This window comes from Hyaena hyaena, unplaced genomic scaffold, assembly GCF_003009895.1.
Source record: "Hyaena hyaena isolate Hyena2069 unplaced genomic scaffold, ASM300989v1 scaffold_1069, whole genome shotgun sequence".
NCBI lineage: Eukaryota > Metazoa > Chordata > Mammalia > Carnivora > Hyaenidae > Hyaena > Hyaena hyaena.
This window is the reverse complement of record NW_024081703.1, coordinates 246,182-264,789: the sequence shown is the minus strand read 5'-3', so window position 1 is coordinate 264,789 and position 18,608 is coordinate 246,182. Positions and strand designations below refer to the sequence as shown.

General features: G+C 32.6%; 1 long non-coding RNA gene across 1 annotated transcript; it reads left to right on the top strand.

The window, feature by feature from the left end:
* The first annotated feature begins 1,609 nt into the window (after positions 1 to 1,609).
* Positions 1,610 to 5,664, top strand: LOC120223931. The gene is made up of 3 exons (XR_005526410.1): positions 1,610 to 1,693; positions 3,567 to 3,674; positions 5,550 to 5,664. It is a non-coding gene; the product is annotated as an uncharacterized LOC120223931 (long non-coding RNA).
* The last annotated feature ends 12,944 nt before the right edge of the window (positions 5,665 to 18,608 follow it).

Below are 18,608 nucleotides of genomic sequence, written 5' to 3'. Positions count from 1 at the left end.
ATAACAAAATATTCTCAACTTCTATCCTTGTATCATTGCTTCATTCATTTCACTTACATATAAGCATAGATAAGCATGTAATAATAGCAACAATTTTATTTGATTATATATGCTTATGTATGTGTCATATACATACAAAAAATAAAAATTTTATTCTATTTTCATTTATTCCTTCCTTAAAGCTTTTTGTTATTTTATGCAGACCTGAGATTTTTCCTATATTATTTTCCTTCTCTCTAAAAGACTTTATTTAATATTTCTTACAAGGCATGTCTACTGGCGAAAATTTCTTTGATTTATATTTGTCTGAAAAGTATTTACACCCCCTTCATTCTTGCTGAAAATTTTTCAAGAATACAGAATTCTAGGTTTATTTGCTTTTCTATCAAAACTTCAAATACACACACTACTAATTTCTTGTTTGCATGGTTTCTGAGGGGAAGTAAAATGCAACTTTTATGTTTGTTTCTCTTTAAGTATGGTGTTTTTCCCCCCCCTCTGGCTTTTTTCAGGATTTTTTTTCTCCTTCTTTGATTTTTTTATTTGAAAATGATATGCCTAGGTTTGGTTTTTTAGGTGTTTATCTCTCTTGGTATTCTCTGAGCTTCCTGGATCTGTGGTTTGTTTCTAAGATTAATTTAGTGAATTTCACAGTCATTACTCCAAAAAATATATATATTTATCTTGTCTTTTTTGTCATTTACCTTCTGATACTCCTATTCCACATGTAATATCTTTTGTAGCTTTCCCACCGTCTTTGGATATCCTGTTCTATTTTTTTTCCCTTCACTATTTGCTCTATTTGCTTTTTAGTTTTGGAGATTTCTAATGAGATATCCTCAAGCTCAGATATTGTTTCCTTAGTTGTGTCCAATCTACTAATGAACTTATCAAAGGCAGTCTTCATTTCTGTTGCAGAGATTTTTAGCTCAGCATTTCTTTCTGGTTCTTTCTTAAAATTTTTATTCTCTGCTTACACTGCCCATCTGCTCTTGCAAGCTGTCTAACTTTATCCATTAGAGCACTTAGCATATTAATAGTTGTTTTAAATTTCTGGTCTGACAAATATCCTTGCCACGTCTGCTTCTGATGCTTGTTCTGTTTCCTAAAATTGTGTTTCTGCATTTTGGTATGTCTTGTAATTTTTTTCTTCATAGCTGGACACGATATACCAGGTTTTAAAAAAAGTGCTGTAAATAGCCTTTTACTAATGTGATAAGATGTTGCAGGAGGAGAAGCATCTTATGATCTTAGGATTAGGTCTTAGTCTTTTAGGGAGCTTATGCCTGTGGACTGTGAACTTTACAAAAATTTCTCAATTTCTAATTTCCCCTTACTTGAGATAATACCTCAGCAGGACAGGCTCTGGATAATTAGTTTTCCCTAAGGTCAGGCCTTGTTAAGAACAGGGTACTCTGGACTATTTCAAAATGGTCCTTTTCCCTTTCATCTGCCAGGGCATCAAAGGGTTTTTCTCAGATATATACTGCAAGAAGAGTGTATATGTATATAATATATATATAGTAGAACTCTTAGAGGTAAATCTCATAAAAATTTTGGGGCCCCTCTGAGACTGGTGTTTTTAAATTTCAGAGTTGTCCACATTGACCTTCAAGTAATTCATCAATTATAGTTTCCTAACTCACCTGCCACTGCTTTCCACAGAGATTTCTGCTAGTGGGTCATCATTCTGGTAAGCCACAATTCCCTGTATTTGTATGACTTTCTCTGCAATGGCAGGGGCCATGGTTGTCCTTGAATCCTTGTCTCTCTATAGATCCTAAAAAGTTGTTGATTTTTCAGTCTGCTCAGTTTTTTTTTTTTTTTTCTTGTTGGAATGACAACTTCCAAGCTCTTCACATGTAGAATCAGAAACCAACAGTTTTCAATAGAGTCATTTTTCAAATAAACTATTTAAATATTCATGATGCAAAATCTAAAATTTTGAATTAAACAGCACAGCAAATAATGAAACAATTTTTGATCATTATTTTTATGAAGAATAAGAGAGAAGTAGCAAAACCAGATTTTGAAAAATAATAGGATGACAGTTGCTATATAAAGAAAGATGTGTATCTGGGTGCTCCTGTCCATGCTCTGAATTTCAATGGAAATACCACTGATAATACAGGTCTTCATCAATTTTACTAGGAGTACCTTTCTGTAGTCACTCCTGCCAGACTAAATATGCACTGAAGCTCTTACCTTTGTGGAAGATAAAAAAAAAAATCACAGCACAGAATATGAAATGCCTCAGCAATGCTAAACTGTTCACTTCTGCTAGATTCAAAACTGCCATTTGCTAGGCACTTTGGTAAAATGAAAAATAAAAATAATAATAAAATAAACAAGGGTTTTTAAATCTATATCACAGTGAAACAAGTATTACAAATCTGTACATCACAGTCAAAATTGGCCTTTGTTAGATTAGTAATAAAAGCTCAAAACTGCTTGCATGATAAATTTTCAGTGAAGTGAATAATCATAATGCCCCACAAACCAAATATTAATTTATAACTTGTAATATTCAAAATACCATATATTAAAGGATTGTCATGTTGTAGAAAGGCAAATCTAAATTAAGACATATTGCATTGCATTCCCATTCTGGATAAGCTAATAAAACTTTGTTCAGAGATGATGTAATATTCACATCTTCTGATTGAATTAAAGGTTTCTGGTTGACTCAAAACAAATAGAAAAGTTAGGGTACATTCTCAACTCTCTTAATAACAAAGCAGTTTTAATCCCATAAATTAAAGCTATATGTCTATGTGTTTTACATTAGAGATTTAAGATATATAGGTAAAGTTTTCCTAAAAACCTCTTGTAGGATTTAATGCTTTGTGAGAAAAGTAAGCATCTAGAGAATATAGTGACTATCAACAACTTAATGAAAAATGTACAATTTTCTTCTAAATTTTGCTATCCAGATTGACTACTTTGGTAAATCATAATTCAAAGCAGCAATATTCTAAAAGGAAGATTAAATTAAATGAGCATTCTATTCTGATGACAGAATTAATCTTGGACAAATTTTTTAACCAATTTAGATAGCCCTATAGTTTTGTATTGTTTTGTTTTTCTTTGTTTCTGTTCCACCTATCTTTAGCTGATGCACTTAGCATTTTCTGAATAACCCAATGCCTAGTATGTATCCAGAGTGAGTTTAATACAGTGGCATGTCCATTAAATTAGGATTTGCTTTCTCCAAGCAGTACTCGATATTTAAGTCCTATTCATTGTTTTCTCCCACCCAAATTTAAATGTTGCATATTCCTTTTCTTCAAATCTCTGTTGTCTAGTATCAAAAGAACAGCTCTTTTCTTGATGATGACAACTTCTGTTTTGCATATAGCATTGTCTGTATCATACTTGAGTTCTCCCATGTTTGCCCCATATCCTCTAAGAGATAAGGCCAGTGTCTTTGTACCCGTTTGGATACTGAGCATAAGATTCTCTACATAGTAGGCTCCATAAATGTTATTATAAGTTAATTTTTAAAGAAACAAAAATGCTTAATAGGTCTTTTTTTTTTTTTCTGTTTGTGCTTCTGTTTTGACTAGGGTAAAAAAAAAAGTCATTTTGGCCTGAACTTGAAGGAATTCTGAGGCCGTTATACCAGGTGGAAGAAATAGCTAGCATCTGGGAGAAAGAAATTAGAAATAATTAAGGTCAGCATATTACATTTTTATTACCCTTCCTTTTATAATTCCCTTAAGGATTTTATTGTTTTAAAAAAAATCATCTCTCTGATATTTCCACCTACTCATCTATGGTTTCTGATGTGTAAGCTCTAGATTCCATTGTTCAATTGAACTAGGTTACACCCATATTATAATTACCACTCACATAGAAGAGAATCCACAAAACTATTTGCACTAAGTACTTAAAAACCAAATGTATTCTCAAATTTATGAAGAATTTACTTTATATATAAATGCTACCAAGTATTTGGTGAGTTATGCATGTTTATCACAATGATAATATTTAGAGCAACAAAATAAAAATTAAGTTTATTGTCCCACATTCTCCTAATGTGTTTGATCAAAAAATATACTATACCTGCCCTGACAACCAGAGACCTTAAAGTATAAAGTCTTAAATGCAAGGCAATGAAGACAGAGGAAGACACAGAGAAGGTCTTGTTTCTAAATTATTTTCAAACTTGAGTTGCAGCCAAGAATTTTGATTTTGTAAGCAATCACCTCACCAGATGTCTTGATATACCCCTGCCATGCCCTTGCTATTCCTTTTCTCAGTGGTGCATGTGCTCACATGTAAATAATAGATAGGGTACATTAAGACATGGGGTAAATTGAACAGGTTTATTTGGCACTGAGCAAACATCTGCTGTATAAAATCAAAATTAATCGCCATCATGAGTTTTGCACACTAACGGAATGTCACAATATCAATTGTCCTAAATAAAGCTTGAGCCCTTACTCTTCAGGGTCAGAATTCTGTGACACTGAGATCCAAAGCAATTGTATTTCTCATCATTTTCTGATCTCTGGGAGTAAGGGAGGACTAAATAAAAATAACATCAGAATGAGTGCAGGTGTTTTCCTCAAAGTCTTTGAAGAGTCTTCAGTGATTCTCCAGGAACCACTGATGTGAGTTCTTAGTTACAAGTTCTGTTCAATATCTACTTACTACTCTAGAACATTCATTAATGATGGTGCATTTCAAGCTGATGATGATGTTTAAAAACGAACAACACCAAGCTTCATTTAAAACGAAACATGAAGGCCCATCCTGGATTTTTTAAGTATAATAAAAAATAATTCAAAGGTAGTCATAATATTAAAATGCTGGACATAAAAGTAAGCCCTTGATTTTTAAAAGAGAATACAGCATGAATTTGCAACAGTATTTCACTGTATGTAATCTTACTGGAACGATAATTTTCTAGATCTCCCTGAATATTAACCCTAAACACTCTGGCCTATACAAATACTAAAGATAATAATTCAAACCTACACACGGCCATATTACCTACAATGCTTTCCTACACATGGGCCATGTTACCTACAACCGAGACTAGGGCCACATTCTTCAAGAGATGATACCCCATAACTTATGCTAGCTTCCACTTAATTTATTGTAAACTCTCATAAAATGATCTTTCTTCTGCCTGCAAATTCTGTCCTATGAAGATATGTTTTTATTTTTTTTATAATAAGTGTTTTATGAAAGAAATTTCTAGCTTTTCCTCCAAAAAATGGCCACATAGAAAGAAGATGAACTGTTAAAGAAAAAAAACATGGATTCTAAAAAGCAAAGATAAAATCTCAAAAATCAATGGAAAATTTTAGGTTCTACTGTTCTTCATTTTTCATGAAATTTAATTCAGTAAGTCTGTACACAGAACAGATTTCTTAACTTCAGAAATTATGTCACAGAAATATGTATAAGTCTTATGTGATTCCCTACAAGATTACTTCTGTTACCTTTCTGCTTAACTGCTTATCAGCTAATTACATAATTTGCCTCCCTGCTTAGTAAATTAAAATCCCAATTCTCTTCTTATACTGCATTCACTCCAGATGAGTCAACATCTGTACACAAAGGATAGCGACCATTCAGCAAGGCTGCCGCTGTTTCCTATGGTGAAGTACTGAAAATGTCAGCAGGACTTAACACAGAGGTGAACTCTACATTATAAAGGTGAAAATATGCTGAAAATGTGTAACGAAAATGTATTGTACATAAAACAGATCTATGTTAATCAATATCTCTATGTTTTATAACCTTTTAGAAATGTTATAGATATTAATAGATATAATTATATGAAACAGAAAGGGCTAATATTATTATCTTTAGTTTACATATAAGAAAACCGAGAATCACAGGAGCTATTCAACGGTGGTACTGGGTTTCAAGATATCTTTTTTTTTCCATTCACATACAATCTTATTTATACAATATTATGCCACTTTACATACCTCATATTATTTTTAAAATTATGGAACCTGAGCCCCTTACTTGAGTTACTTTGGTAACTGTATTCTGATTTCTGATGCTGTGAAGAGGGGAGTCAATTTTAAGATAGAAGTTTGGGGATAAAGGTTTAAATGAGGTAGGCCAGAATGAAATAAGAGGAGAACTTTGTAACTGTGGAAATATGTAGTAAATGAGGGAGGTGCTACAAAAGTAAACGAGCCATCTAGTACTATAGTTTGCTTTTCTTTTTTACTGCTGGAGACAAAACTTTGCCCAGGTAGCTAATTCTTTCTATTTTTTTTTTAGCCTTTCAATCAGCAGGTACTGTACTTTTCCCACTCAAAAACACTCAAATCTTTTACTTACACTTTCTTCCCCAAATTACTTAAAACCAACCTTCCCTTCTTCCTTATTTCCTCATACATGCTCTCCTAACTGAATAATGAGAGACTGCTCAAGCTGCTTCAAGTTCCTTTGAAGGTTTTTCTTGTTCTCTTTCCTGATCAGGAAGCATCCCTCATTCAAGTATCCAATTTTCCTTCTATCAGAGAGCACATTTTAGAGTGCTTTCAAGTAGGAGACTGAGCAGTACAAACTTGCAAGGAATTATGGTGGCTCTCCAACAGTAAAAGAGAGGTGGAATTGCCCTACAGGGTTTGGATAGGGCACTAGAAAGTGGTCTAATGTGATAATGATTTAGTGATAGCTCTAATTATAGCAAAGCTCACCCCAGCAAATGAGTATTGAACACAAAGCCATTTAGCAGGAAGTTGCAGTCTTCTCTGGTGGCAGAAATAAAAGCTGCACATCACTGTTTGTTAGTAATAGGTCATCATTTTCCTTACTCAAAGTTTTTTCCTTTTCTCTGAATGTGTGTGTAGGAAGTAGCACTAGTCCAAATTTGCTATTATTTATTATTATAGCAAATTTCCAAAAGTGAAAAGTGGCTAGCTTTAAAGGTTCCATACCATTAGTGAGCAATGTGCCTGAACTGCTCATTAGACTAGTTGAAAAGGAAAAGTAAACAGGAAATCATTTTTGGATCTTTGAACAAAATAGAAGCAAGACTATTATCATGATTGCAATTGTTATTTTAAAATCATAGAGATCATGGAGCTAATTTTATTCAGGAATTAAGGCTACCTAATTTTTTATTCTCTAATTTCAATTATCATATACATTTCTGTAAGGTGTGTATAAAGCAAGTCTTTTGAGAATATTACAAAGGATCGTCAAAACTTAAAAAATGAATGAGGAGAATAATTTTCCCTATTGCATTAAATGTTAGAAACAATATAATGGACCAGCATGAAAATCTAAAGGTTAAAATATTTCTGGATCTCTAAGAATGATATTTTACATGCTAAGTGTATTAACATTTCATAAAAGAATATGTTACTTAAATGTAGATTTGGTTAGATACACAAGCAATGAACAAAAGAATCACAGAGATAAAAGTGCAAAAGTTGCTGTTCCCTGTTCTAGAATCATTCATAGAAAGAAAACTTAAAAAAAAGTCTTCCAACATTCTATTGTAAATCACAAGGCTCTTCTTTTCGTAGAATAAATGTGGATGTGGCTGCCCATCATACTTTCATTCAATCAAGTATTTTATTAATCTCTGTAGTACCCATGTTCTCAGCTTACATTCATTAAACACTTTCTACCTATGATTTGGCTTCCCTACTACACCACCCTATAACTAGAATGTAATATGGATAATTTTATGTTAGTTACATTTCCACTCTTATGAGGATATCGGCCATTGAGTTCAGGGTCCACCTGAATCCAGTATGTCCTCATCTTAACTTAAGCACATCTGCAAAAGCCCTATTTCCAAATAAGGTTATGTTTTGAGGTCTCAGGTGGACAAAATTTGCAGGAATATGATTTAACCCATTACCTCCTCATTCAGAGATGGCCATTAGTATATTTGGGTTTTGGATTTATTTATTATACTTTATTTCAACAACAGAGAGTAAGCCATGTAGAAGAGAAAGACATAGAAATGCCTGCAGCATGTCAGTATCACAAGTATCCTTCCTAATTAGTTACAAGACTTAGATGTTAGAATTTATGATAGGTCAAGCTGACCTAAATGACATGTCTGAACTGCATTGCTGGGCAGCTATACTTTAACCCTGACTTAATTTAGGTGACATACTGAATTGATTCCACTGTAGACCGAATGTCTCCTAATACAGTAAAAAAGAATTTGTTAGAAAGGCAATAATTCATAAATATTTGGACCAACAACTATAGAAAGTGAATAATATAATGTTTTCAAGCACATTCACCCAAAACGACAAGTTCAAACTTACTAACAAAAATGTATCTCACAAACATGGCTCTGAAATACAATAAGATTAATGATTCAAAGTCCAATGGATGAAAAGCAAATCACTTGATTTATTTAAGAGAGAGCATCTGTGTGGCTGAAGCAGGAAAAATTTCCTAACAACACCTAAAAGATGATATTTTACAATTTGTAAAGATGCTCTCAATATTTTACTTCAAATAAGTATGAAATGAGCCTCATTGCATGGTTTCTTATAATAACCTAATATAATAAAGATCAAATAGCCTCTGTCTCTTAGATACATAAGAGCTGTATCACCATAAGTAAATTTCTAAACTTCTCTCAGGCTCATTTTTCATTTCAGTAATTGGGCCTCATAGATTTGTTTTGATGATCTAATAAGGTGATGCTTAAACATAGTATGGGGTTTGGCCTGTGGCAATCATTAAATAGTAGCTATTCATTAAAACAAAATTCATATTTATTAACTTATAATAAAATGTGTACACTTCCAGTGTCCAGAATTATTTTATCTATATGTGGAAGTATTTTTATGGATTAGGGCACTTGGGATCTAATTAATAAACAGAATATTTCAAGATACATGGAAGAAGGATGATATTGAAAAGTATTTCAAACAAGCCCTGATTAAATCTAGTGAACTATTTTCCCCACAGAACTGAGCAGACTCTTGCAGTAATACAGAGTTTGAATATAGCAGATGCTTCCTTTTTTTACCCTTCCCAAGTTAGATTAATATTAGAAAGCACTGGTTCTTTGGATTACTATTTCTGAATTTATTATTTTTTTTTAATGTTTATTTGTTTTTGAGAGAGAGAGAAACAGAGTACGAGCAGGGGAGGGGCAGAGTGAGTGGGAGACACAGAATCTGAAGCAGGCTCCAGGCTCTGAGCTGGCTGTCAGCACCGTTGAGACCATGACCTGAGCCGAAGTCAGACGCTTAACCACCTGAGCCACCCAGGTGCCCCTATACATTTTTTTCTTTACATTAATTCTTGTCTTAGTTCCCTAAGACAGCTTTACTATATATATGTGGCTATTCCGAAATGTTTTCAGGTTCTCATTTAAAAACAACTTATTTTGAAAAAAACACACAATTTATTGTATTTATTTCTAAAATACTGACAGCATGTAGATGTTGATACTAACTAGTTTATTTATAAGGTTTTGGGTAACTTTTCCATACCATGTCCTGACTCCAGCTAGTAAAGAAAGAATTAAGTTATCTATGGCATGATAAAGAGTCACTCAGCATTGTAAATGAATGTACAAACACATATAATGGAGATTTTCTTATTTTATTCTTGTTACATAGCAAAAAAATATTTGTCATATGTTTACCACAATTAAGAATTTAAAAGGCCATTTTTAATTTTTAATCTTTAGAAAATGTAGTTGCAAGTTTAAAATATATTAGTGATGTCACTATTGGCAGATGACATGATACTTTATGTAGAAGATACATAAGGCTCCACCAAAAAATTTCTAGAACTAATACATGAATTAAGCAAAGTTGCAGGATATAAAATCAATATGCAGAAATACCAAAGCAGCAGAAAAAAAAATCAAGAAATCAATCTCATTTAGAATTGTACCAAAAACAATAAGATAACTAAAAATACACCTAACTAAAGTAGTAAATGATGTTTACTCTGAAAACTATAGAAGACTTATGAAAAAAATTGAAGTGGACACAAAGAAACAGAAAAGCATTCCGTGCTCATGGATTGGAAGAACAAACATTGTTAAGATGTTGATACTACCCAAAGCAATGTACACATTTAATATAATCCTTATCTAAATACCACCAGCATTCTTTCAAAGCTAGTTCAAGCAACCCTAAAATTTGTATGGAACCAGAAAGACCCTGAATAGCCAAAGCAATCCTGAGAAAGAAAAACAAAACTGGAGGCATCACAATTCCATATTTCAAGTTATATTACGAGCTGTAGTCATCAAGACAGTATGGTACTAGTACAAAAACAGACACATAGATCAATAGAACAAAATAGAAAACCCAGAAGTGGACCCACAACTATATGGTCAACTCATCTTTGACAAAGCAGGAAAGAATATCCAATGGAAAAAATATAACAGTCTCTTCAACAAATGATGTGGAGAAAACTAGAAGTTGACATGCAGAAGAATGAAACTGAACAATTTTCTAAAACCATACACACAAATTCAAATGAGATGAAAGACCTAAATGTGAGACAGGAAACCATGAAAATCCTAGAGGAGAACACTTCTTTGACCTTGGGTGGAGCAACTTCTTACTAGACATATCACCAAAGGCAAGGGAAATGAAAGCACATGAACTATTGGGATTTCATCAAAGTAAAAAGCTTCTGCAGATTTAAGGAAATAATCAACAAAACCAAAAGATATTTGCAAATGACATATATGATAAAGGGTTAGTATCCAAAATCTATTAGAACTTATCAAACTCAACCCTCCTCCCCCCAAAAATGACTATTTAAAAATGGACAGAACATGTGAAGAGACACTTTCCCAAAGAAGAAATTCAGATGGCTAACAAACACATTAAAATATGCTCAACATCAGTCATCATCAGGGAAATACAAATCAAAACCACAGGGATTCCTGGGTAGCTAAGTTGGTTGTGTCCCACTCCTCATTTTGGCTCAGGTCATGATCTTGCATTTCATAGTTTGAACCCCACATCAGGGCTCACACCTCATACCTGTCAGAATGGCTAAAATTAACAACACAAGAAATGACAGGTGTTGGCAAGAATGTGAAGAAAGGGGAGCCCTCTTGTACTGCTGATAGAACTATAAATTGGTGCAGCCACTCTGGAGAGTAGTATGGAGGTTCCTCAAAAAACTAAAAATAGAACTACCCTACACTCTACCAATTGCACTATTAGGTATGTACCCAAAGATACAAAAATACAGATTCAAAGGGGTACATGCATCCTACTGTTTAATGTTTATAGCAGCATTATCAACAATAGCCAAACTATGGAGAGAATACAAATGTCCATTGACTGATTAATGGATAAAGAAGAGGTGGTATACATGTATGCATGTACATATTTGTGTATGTATGTATATATGTATATGTATGTGTATATATATGTATACATACAATGAAATATTATTCAGTCATCAAAAAGAATGAAATCTTGCTATGTGTGATGATGTGGATGGAGCTAGAATGTAGTACAGTAAGCAAAATAAGTGAATCAGAGAAAGACAGATTTCACATGATTTCACTCATACATGGAATTTAAGAAACAAAACAGATGAACACATGGGAAGGAGGGGGGAAGAGAAGAAAGGAAAACAAACCACAAGAGACTTATGGATAGAGAACAAACTGAGGGTTGATGGAAGGAAGTGGTTGAGAGGTGGGCTAGATGAGTGATGGGTATTAAGATCAGCATTTGATGTGATTAGCACTGGGTGTAAGTGATGAATCACTGAACTCTACTTCTTAAATCAATAAATTCCCTGTGCATTAACTAATTAAAATTTAAATTAAAAAAATAGAGAACAAACTGATGGTTATCAGAGGGAGGATGGTACAGGGGTGAATTAAGTAGGTGATGGGAATAAAGGAGTGCACTTATGATGAACACTGGGTGATGTAAGTGTTGAATCACTCTATTGTATACCTGACACTAATATTACACTGTATGTTAACTAACTGGAACTTAAATAAAAACTAAAAACCAAAACAATAAAAAATCCAAAAAACAACAACAACAAAAAACAAACAAACAAATACATTAATGACTTGGAGAAAAAATATCATGTATCATTCCAAAAATTTGTCAAAAAAAGGATTAATTTATAAGTTGATCTGTCAAGTATTTTTAAATTATATACATATAGTAACCTAAGTGAAGGTGCAACAGGAAACAAAAAAACCTTCAATGGAATCTTCAGAGATTCAGCAAGATAGATGAAAAGCATATGTGATATGAAGGAATACACTATACATTTAGTAACTGTAATTATAACAATTAACATGGCAGTGTTTTATATAAACTAAAATGGCAGATATAGTGCAAAGGACTTGAGGGTTTCTCTGCCCTTAGCCCAAATCAGATCTTGAACTCAAGACTCTGAGATCAAAACCTGAGCTATCAAGAGCCTGGCACTCAATCAACTGAGCCACTTTGGTGCCCAGGCACCTAGGTGCCAGTCATGTATTCATTTATAACATGTTTCTTCCTTTGTAATTACAGAGTTACTGTAAAAATGGGTTACTGTGAGGATTAAAAGAAGCACTTTAGGGGCACCTGGGTGGCTCAGTCAGTTAATCCTCCAACTTGGGCTCAGGTCATGATCTCACGGATCATGAGGTCGAGTCCAGCACTGGGCCCTGCACTGATAGCTAGGAGCCTTCTTCAGATCTTCTGTCTCCCTCTCTCTCTCTGCCCCTCCTCCACTCATTCTCTCTCTCTCTCTCTCTCCCCAAAATAAATAAACATTAAAAAATAAATTATAAGTGACTTATAAAAAACAAAATATTGGGGCAGCGGTGGTTCAGTAGATTAAGTGCACGACCTTGGCTCAGGTCATGATCTCACTCACAGTTCCTGAGTTCAAGCCCTGCATCAGGCTCTTTGCTATCATTACAGAGATCCTTTGGAAACTCTGTCCCCCTCTGTCTCTGCCCCTCTTCTGCTGGCATTTTCTCCTCCTCTCTCTCATTCTCAGAAATAAACATTTTTTTAAAAAACCTCCAAATATAGTGTCAATATAAGGCATTATTATCATAGCAAAATATAAGGAAAAAATTCTACTGAAGATATGCAAACAGTAAACCATCACCCCACAATTTTTAAATGATATTTTTATTTTACTACCTCAACAGCAGTATTACCTGTAAAGAGTCCAAAACAGAATGACTTCAAATTAGATGGCCTCTGCAATTAATTTTGTTTATATTCTATTTGATTTCAAGCTTTCTTGCATTTAAACATAATAGTAATAGTAATACACATAAAATAAAAAATTCAAAGTTTCTCTATTATCAGAGAAACCATTTACATTATAATTTCCATCCTGGGTTTTAAAAGAAAATTATACCAAATATATACTTAAAAATCATTAGCTATAAATTAAAATTATTTATTTGAGGTGTTTTGGAGTAAATTAAAAACTTGGTATCCAAAAAGTTAATATAAATAGTGTTGTAGGACTACAGTAAATGAAGAGGAATTTTATGATGTTAATAATTATAGACAGAAAATATCATTCAAAATATGCTATGTAGAAAAGAATAACACCAAGATAAAAATACAGTTTCAAGATCAAATGAGGCAGAGTTGTTAAGAGTTAAATTTGTAAATTATAGGTTCTAAATAATTTTTAACTCCCATTAAATAAACAGAATCATATAGTTATCGTATATTTCCAATAGGTTGAAAATGCACAAATAAAAAATGCTGATGAACTGAGTAGTCAACATAAATTTTGAAATGTTTTTCACATACAGACAATAATAACTCATCACTTGCTTATCTTTTTTATTTTATTAGATCATGATTTAAAGCTATGGTATGGGTCTATGGCTTGATTCTCACAGATTATATAGTTTATATACAGATATTTATTTTGGTGGTGGTGTTTCCACTTATAAAGATGTATTTACTTTTATAAGCACATCTTTAGGCTAATAAAACACTCATGAAAACTATTTAAAATCTATTGTTTTATCTAATGATAACTAGTTTATGTAATTTACAAGTGAACATCATTCTTTATTCTAACATCATTTTTGCTTTCTCTACTTTATGTGTTATAATTACCTTGGTCATAATCAATATCATTGACTTGTAAAATATACTATCTACACTTGAGAAGCTGAAATCAAAATGTATAAAGAAATCCAATTGTTATTTTAATTGTTAAGGGCATTATAAAAATAAAAATTGCTTGTATTTGGTCATTCTAGTGAATATCTACTTGGTCTTCTTTTTTTTAAAGCTATAATTTAGAATTAATTTAAAGATTGTTAAGAAATGGCTTTCACCTAAATAGGACTCATGTGCTCATACATTATCTCTACATGCATAAATATTCTCGCCATTGATTAGAATGTTTTCTACAATCTTTAGTGTGTCATCAAGTTTAAACTCAGGCTAGAGGGATTTTATAGGGGATACGTTTTTTATATTGTGGAGACAGCATATTTTGAATAGATCAGGATTAGGCAGTGAAACAAAGTTACTACAATGTTTTGGCACATAATAGATTTCAAATAAATTCTCCAGTGAAAAAATAACTTTAACAACATTGCAATCATGACTGCAAATTTTATAGACTTTAATGACATTAATGTTACCATAATAACAGCAAATATAAAATATCTGTAAAATTTAACAATAAAACTGTATTTTTTCTTCAGTGTAGTGTTTCATTGTTATTCAGAGTTTTACTTGCTTTGTAATTTTTCATATCATATTTATATTTCCAGAGACTAAATTGTCTCACATATATAAATATTAGAAGTAATTTTTAGAAAAATATCTTAAAGTACTGCCAGTAAGAGGAAGCATTTTACATAGAAAGACACAATGGCTGATATATTTTCTTTACATATCCAATAATATTTAAAAATATTTTATTGTGGTAATAACATATAATATGTGACTTACCCTCTTAAACTTCCAAGTATACAATATAGTATTGTTATTTATAACAAAATGTACAGCAGATCTCCAAACTTAGTCATCTGCATAGCTAAAATTTTTATCTGCTGATTAGCAACTCCCCGATTCCCCTCCCCCAAGCCTCTGGCAACTACAATTCTACTCTGCTTCCAAAAGTTTACCTATTCAAAACACCTCATGTAAATGGAATCATGTGTGTCCTGTATCTGGCTTATTTCAATAAATTAATGTTTCACAGGATCATCCATGTTGTCACAGATTGCAGGATTTCCTTCTTTTTAAGGTTGAATAATACTCCACTATAAGTATTTACTACTTTCGTATTCATTCATCAATTGACATTTAATGGTTTCCACATTTGTCTATTCTGAATATTGCATAAACATTAAAGTGCTAATATCTCAAGACACTGATTTCAATTGTTTATTTATTATCATTTAATTTTATTTTTTACCAGGTCTTTTATTTATGAGTCCTGATGCTTTGTGTTTTTTATTATTTTTTTTGTTTCAAGTTTTAATTTAAATTCTAGTTAGTAAACATATAGTGTAATAATGGTTTCAGGAGTAGAATATAGTGATTTATATATGACACATACTGCTCATCACCACAAGTCCCTTCCTTAATACCCATCATCCATTTAGCCCATACTCCTCCTTCTTCTGACCCTCCATCAATCCTGTTTGTTCTCTATAGTTAACAATTTCTCATGGTTTGCCTGCCTGTCTCTCTTTTCCCCCCTTCACTTATGTTCCTTTGTTTTGTTTCTTAAATTCTACATATGACTGAAATCATATGGTATTTGTCTTTCGATGAGTGACTTATTTCTCTTAGCATAGTAACTCTAGCTCCATTCATGTTGTTGCAAATGGCGAAATTCCATTCTTTTTCATGACCGAATAATATTCCATTGAATATATATACACCACTTCTTTATCCATTCATCAGTGGATGGACATTTGGGCTCTTTCCATAGTTTGGCTCTTTTTGATAATGCTGCTATCTACAGTGGTGTGCATGTTTCCCTTTGAATTAGTATTTTTGTAGTCTTTGGGTGAATACCTAGTAGTGCAAGGGCTGGATAGTAGAGTGGTTCCATTTTTAACTTTTTGAGGAACCTCCTTACTGTTATCCAAAGTGGCTATACCAGTTTGCATTTACATCAAAAGTTCAAAAGGTTGCCCCTTGCTCCACATACTTGTCAACATTTGTTCCTAGTGTTGTTGGCTTGAGACATTCTGAAGGTTTGAGGTTGTATCTCATTAGTTTTAATTTGTATTTCTCTGATGATGTGTGATGTTGAGCATCTTTTTATATTTATATGGGCCATTTGTATGCCTTCTTTGGAAAAATGTCTATTCATGTCTTTTACCCATTTCTTAACTGGATTATTTGTTTTTTAGGTATTGAATTTGATAAGATCTTTATAGATTTTGGTTACTAACCTTTTATCAGATATGCCATTTGCAAATACCTTTTCTCATTCATTAAGCTGCCTTTTGGCTTTGTTGTTTTCTTCACTGTGTGAAAGCTTTTTATCTTGATGAAGTCATAATAGTTCATTCTTGCTTTTGTTTCCCATGCCTCAGGAGATGTCTCTAGTAAGAAGTTACTACAGATAAGGTGAAAGAGGTTGTTGCCTGTATTCTCCTATAGGATTTTTAACCATAAAAATCAGTTCTCACTTTTATGTCTGTCATTTCATCCATTTTTATTTTATTTTTGTGTATGGTGTAAGAAAGGGTCTAGTTTCATTCTTCTGCATGTTGCTGTCCAGTTTTCCCAACACCAATTGTTGAAGGCTGTCTTTTTTTTTCCAATGGGTATTCTTTCCTGCTTTGCCAAAAATTAATTGACCATATAGTTGTGAGTCCATTTCTAGGTTTTCTATTCTGTTCTATTGATCTGTGTCTATCTTTGTGCCATTAGTGTTTTGATCACTACAGCTTTGTAATAGATCTCCAAGTTCAGAATGGTGATGCATCCAGCTTTGTTTTTCTTTTTCAAGTTTGCTTTGGCTTTTTTTTGTGGGTCCAAACAAATTTTAGGATTGTTAAACATATTATTGGGGTTTTCATAGGGGTTGCATTAAATGTGTAGATCGTTTTGGGTAGTATAGATATTTTTACATATTTTTTCTTCTAATCCATGAGCATGGAATATCTTTCAATTTCTTTGTATCATCTTCAATTTTTTTCATCAGTATTTAATAATTTTCAGAATACAGGTATTTTACCTCTTTGTTTAGGTTTATAGGTTTATTCCTATGTATCTTATGGTTTTCAGTGCAATTGCAAATGTGATGGATTAATCACTTTCTCTTTCTGCTCTTTCATTATCAGTGTATAGAAATGCAACAGATTTCTGTATGTTGATATTGTATCCTGTAACTTTATTGAATTTGTATATCAGTTCTAGCTGTTTCTTGGTAGAGTCTTTCAGGTTTTCTATATAGAGTATCATGTCATCCACAAATAGCAAAAGTTTGACTTCTTTCTTGCCATTTTGGATGCCTTTTATTTCTTTCTGTTGTCTGATTGCTGTGGCTATAACTTCAAGTACTATGTTAAATAACAGTGGTAAGTAGTGGACAGCACTGTCTTGCTCCTGACTATAGAGGAAAAGCTTAGTTTTTCCCAATTGTGGATGATATTAGCTGTGGGTTTTTCATATATGGCATTTATTATGTTGACATACATTCTCTCTAAACCTTCTTTGTTGAGGGTTCTTATCATGAATGGATTTTGTACTTTATTAAATGGTTTGTCTGCATCTATTTAAATAATCATATGGTTCTTTGCTTTCTTTGATTAATGTGGTGTAACACATTGATTGATTTGCAAATTTGAACCATTTTTGTAACCTAGGAATAAATTCCACTTGATTGTGGTAAGTGATTTTGTGAATGTATTGTTGGACTTGGTTTGCTAGAATTTTGCTGAGAATTTTTGCATCCATATTCATCATGGATATTGGCTTGCAGTTCTCTTGTTTAGTGGAGTGTTTATCTGGTTTCAGTATTAGGGTAATGCTGGCCTCAGAAAAAAATTTGGAAGATTTCCTTCCTTTTCAACTTTTTAGAATAGTTTGAGAAGAATAGGTATTAACTCTTTGTTAAATGTTCGGTAGAATTCACCCGTGAAGCCATCTGACCATGGACTTGTGTTTGCTGGGAGTTGTTTGATTACTCATTCAATTTCTTTCCTGGTCATCAATCTGTTCAAGTTTCATTTTCCTGTTTCACTTTTGGTAGTTTGTATATTTCTGGGAATTTATCCATTTTTTTCTAATTTGCCTAATTTTTTGGTATATAGTTTTTCATAATATTCTCTTATCAGTGTTTGTATTTCTTGGTGTTGGTTTTTTTTATCCTTTTTCATTTGTGTCTTTATCCATTTGAGTCCTTCCTCTTCTTTTCTTTTTTTGATAGTCTGTCTAGAGTTTTGTCAGTTTTATTAATTTTTTCAAAGAACCAATCCTGGTTTATTTGATCAACTCTATTGTTTCCTAAATTTCTATATCAATTATTACTGCATTAATCCTTATTGTTGTTTTTCCTTCTGCTGATTTTAGGCTTCCTCTGTTGTTCTTTTTCTAGTTCCTTTAGCTGTCAGGTTAGGTTGTTTATTTGATTTTTGTTTCTTGTTTCTTGAGGTAAGCCTGTATTCTCAACCTCCCTTTTAGGACTGCTCT